The following is a 4,867-nucleotide window of genomic DNA, read 5'->3' as shown; positions in this document are numbered from 1 at the left end:
CCCTGCCTCCAGAAGTACTGGGCTGAGTTACGTTTCCACAGAGGGATCCCCCATCTTTCACAGTTGGGAACAACATGGCCTGACCAGCCCACCTGTCAGCACATTCATGCTTCTCACCTGGGGTAGACATTTCTGTTCCTCTTCTTTATCCCCCACGGAAGCCACCCTTTTTTTTTTTCTTCAAGTTTTTATCTAAATTCTCGTTAGTTAACACATATGGTAAAATTGGTTTCAGGTACAGAATTCAGTGATTCATCACTTACATATAATACCCAGTGCTCATCCCAACAAGTGCCCTCCTTAATGCCCGTCACCCACTTTCCCCTCTCCCCCACCCCCCATCAACCCTCAGTTTGTTCTCTGTATTTAAGAGTCTCTTATGGTTTGCCACCCTCCCTCTCCATAACTATTTTTCCCCTCCCCTTCCCTCATGGTCTTCTGTTAAGTTTCTCAAGTTCCACATATTAGTGAAATTATAGGATATCCGTCTTTCTCTGACTGACTTATTTTGCTTGGCATAATACCGTCCAGTTCCATCCACGTTGCTGCAAATGGCAGAATTTCATTCTTTCTCATTGCCAAGTAGTATTCCATTGTATATATAAACCACATCTTCTTTATCCATTCGTCAGTTGATGGACATTTAGGCACTTTCCATAATTTGGCTATTGTTGAAAGCTCTGCTATAAACATCGGGGTACATGTGCCCCTTTGGATCAGCAGTCCTGTATCCTTTGGATAAATTCCTAGTAGTGCTATTGCTAGGTCGTAGGGTAGTTCTATTTTTAATCTTTTGAGGAACCTCCACACTGTTTTCCAGAGCAGCTGAACCAGTTTGCATTCACACCAACAGTACAAGAAGGTTCTCCTTTCTCCACAGCCTCGCCAGCATCTGTTGTTTCCTATGTTGTGAATTTTAGCCATTCTGACAGGTGGGAGGTGGGATCGCATCATGACTTTCATTTGTATTTCCCTAATGGTGACTGATGCTGAGCATCTGTTCATATGTCTGTTAACCATCTATGCGTGTTTTTACAAAAATGTCTATGTCCTCAGCCCATTTCTTAACTGGATTATTTGTTTTGGGGGTGTTGAGTTTGATAAATTCTTTATAGATTTTGGATGCTAACCCTTTATCAGATAGGTCATTTGCAAATATCTTCTCCCATTCCGTAGGCTGCTTTTAGTTTTGTTGATTGTTTCCTCCACTGTGCAGAAGCTGTTTATCTTCATGAGGTCCCAATAGTTCATTTTTGCTTTTGTCTCCCTTGCCTCCAGAGACGTGTTGAGTAAGAAGTTGCTGTGGCCAAGGTCAACGAGGTTGCTACCTGTGTTCTCCTCTAGGATTTTGATGGTTTCCTGTCTCACATTTAGGCCTTTCATCCATTTTGAATTTATTTTTTTGTATGGTGTAAGGAAGTGGTCCAGTTTCATTCTTCTGGCATGTTGTGTCTAGTTTTCCCGATGCTATTTGTTGAAGAGAATGTCTTGTTTCTATTGGATATTCTTTCCTGCTTTGTCAAAGATCAGTTGACCATATAGCTGTGGGTTTTCTATTCTATTCCATTGACCCATGTCTGTTTTTGTGCCAGTACCATACTGCCTTAATGATTACAGCTTTATAACATAGCTTAAAGTCTGGTATTGTGATGCTTCCAACTTTGCATTTTTTTTTCAGCATTGCTTTGGCTATTTGGGGTCTTTTGTGGCTCCACATAAATTTTAGGATTTGGGGTCTTTTGTGGTTCCATACAAATTTTAGGATTATTGGGGTGCCTGGGTGGCTCAGTCGGTTGGGCGTCCGACTTCAGCTCAGGTCATGATCTCGCGGTCCGTGAGTTCGAGCCCCACGTCGGGCTCTGGGCTGACGGCTCAGAGCCTGGAGCCTGCTTCTGATTCTGTGTCTCCCTCTCTCTCTGCCCCTCCCCCATTCATGCTCTGTCTCTCTCTGTCTCAAAAATAAATAAAAGTTAAAAAAATTTTTGAGGATTATTTGTTCTATCTCTGTGAAAACTGCTGGTGGTATTTTGATAGGGGTTGAATTAAATGCATAGATTGCTTTTGGGTAGTATAGACATTTTAACAATATTTGTTCTTCCTATCCAGGAGCATGGAATGTTCTTCTAGGTCTTTGTGTTCTATAATTTTCAGAGAACAGATCTTTTACCACTTTGATTAGGTTTATTCCTAGGTATCGTACTGTTTTTGGTGCAGTTGTCAATGGGATCGATTCCTTGATTTCTCTTTCTGCTGCTTCATTGCTGGTGTATAGAAATGCAACTGATTTCTGCACATGGAGTTTATATCCTGTGACTTTGCTGTTCACGTATTAGTTCTAGCAAGTTTTCCCCACCGAAGTCTCCTAACTGTTCCCCTGCTTCTACCCTCACTCCCGTGTCTGCTCCCCGTATGGCAGTCAGGGTGATCCTTTCACAGTGAAGTCAACTACATCACTCCTCTGCTCCTAACCTTCTTGGAGCTCGGGGCACCTTGGTGGCTCAGTCGATTAAGCGTTCAACTTCAGCTCAGGTCATGATCTTGGGGTTTGTGGGTTTGACCCGCATGTTGGGCTCTCTTCTGTCAGCACAGAGCCTGTTTGGATCCTCTGTCCCTCTCTCTCTCTCTCTCTCTCTCTGCCACTCTCCCACTTGTTTTCTTTCTTTCTAAAATAAATAAAGAAACTTAAAAAAAAAAGGAGCTTCTTACCTCAACCAAAGCTCAAGCCCTCTTCAGAGCCCATCAGACCCCACCGGATCTGGCCCTCATCTACCTATCTGACCTCTTCTCCCCATACTCTCCCTACTGCAACTGCTGTACCTTGAATATACCAAGCATGTTCCTGCCTCAGAGACTTTGCACTTGCCTGGGGCACCCTTGGCTCTACATGTCCATGTGGCCCGTTTCCTCACTTACGCTCAAATGTCACCTTAGTGAGGCCTTCCCTGAGCACCACCTCACTATCTTGCTATCTCTCATGATATAGTTAGTTATTTATCCATTGGCTATCTTCTCCTTGGGATTGTAAACTTTCAAAGGTTCAGGAAATTGTAGCGAGTTCACCATTGTATTTCCTGTGCTTAGGGCAGTGCTGGGCATGTAATCAAGGCTCAACAATGTTTGTTGAATAAATAAATGAGCGAATGGCTACCCTCACCCCCACACCACCTTTCATCCCTGCTTTGTCCTAACCTCTTACTAACTTTGGCAAAGAGAAAAAAGGGAATACTCAATGTCAAGACCCCGTAGATTCCTTCTGATGTCCCAAACTCTCAACACACTGGCCAGAAACATTCTTTTGATAGCCATGGAGATGGGAGGGATATGTGAGCTCCCAAAATGAGTGAGTGTCTGGGATTCAGAGGGTAACAAACTCCTTAAAGGTACCTGGGTCCAGGCACAGAGAGGAGACTAAGTCCTGGCTTATGAGCCACAGACGCTGTGGAGGATGGAAACAGGTTGTGTCAGTAGTTTTTTTGTATTGTGGTTACCTGATTCACAGACAGAGCGAGCCCGTATCAACAGATAAAATTAGGTGACACACGACCGTTGTCATTGCGTGAGTCTGGTAGCTGTTTTTCATCTGAGTTTATTATACCCGTTCTTCTAACTCACTATTTCCCAAACGTGAGTTACCCACATGCAACCACCGCCATTTCTGCTGCATCCACGAGTCACCTGCACTGCTAATGACCTCGTTTTCTAAGTCAACTCACTCTTATTACTTGAATACATATATTTAAAAAAAAAAAAAGCTAGCAGATCAGGGAGACCAAAAGGAAAGATGTGAGCAGCCAGACAGATCCGGCCCCAAAGGGAGGACTGCTCACAGAAATGGAGGACAGGTGAAGGCAGGAGGGGGCTGGGTGTGTGAGTCAGGTCCCAAGGGGTGAGCAGAGGAAAGAAGAAAGTAGGAGGAGGGGAGGCTGCAGGTCCCTGGGAGTCTCGTGGAGATTGACTCAGAGGTGCCATCGGTGGGGGACATGGGGGAGCAGAGCCTTGAGACTAAGGGCAGGAGGGCAGGACAAGGGGGAAGAGGGACTTCAGGGAGCATAGGTTGAGACAAAAGCAGGGTGTGGTTTAGAGAAGGGGTTGCTGAGGCATTGGGCACAATGAGGATCGACCTGAAAGAGTTAAGGGGAGGAGGGCTGGGGGTGCAGACGAGAAAGCTGAGATGGGGGGGTGTGAGGTGGGATCCCAGGGACCTGAGCCAAATGGACTTGAAGGGAGGGGCCCGGTTGTGTGCCCCCACCTCCCAGATAAATCAGGCTGTCGTCCTGGGATGGGATAGTGACTGTGTCATCTCTGCTGGGCAGAGGCCCTTGTGCTGCTCACCTGCCACCTGGAATCGTCTCACATTCACTGGAACAGGGACCCCTACTCTAAAGGAGCGGCCCCCAGGACTCTGTGGGTCAGAAGGTCAGAAATGTGCTCTCCTGCTGGGAGGACAAAAGAGTTCTTGGGAGCATGGGGGACTAAGGAGAATGTCAAAGAGCAAGAAATAAGATGGGGAAGACCAGAAAGGGAAGTTATCAGAGATCTGTCATAGCAAGAAATAATCCTGCGAAGACACAAAGCAGTGGCGGATTTGGATTCTAGAATCTTCTGCAGAAGCACACAAGTTATTGTGCATGAGAAATTAAATGGGCACAGACAGCCCTTGAATGTGACTGTGCTCCCGGGTCATTGCTCTGGCAAACACGACAGGGTCCTTATTAAGAAAATGAAGATCCTGGGGCGCCTGGGTGGCGCAGTCGGTTAAGCGTCCGACTTCAGCCAGGTCACGATCTCGCGGTCCGTGAGTTCGAGCCCCGCGTCGGGCTCTGGGCTGATGGCTCAGAGCCTGGAGCCTGTTTCCGGTTCTGTGTCT

Source organism: Lynx rufus, unplaced genomic scaffold (genome assembly GCF_022079265.1).
Source record: "Lynx rufus isolate CCGP_SWC_20201006 ecotype Redwood Valley unplaced genomic scaffold, mLynRuf1.p SCAF_17, whole genome shotgun sequence".
NCBI classification, from domain to species: Eukaryota; Metazoa; Chordata; class Mammalia; order Carnivora; family Felidae; genus Lynx; species Lynx rufus.
This window is presented reverse-complemented; position numbering follows the sequence as displayed.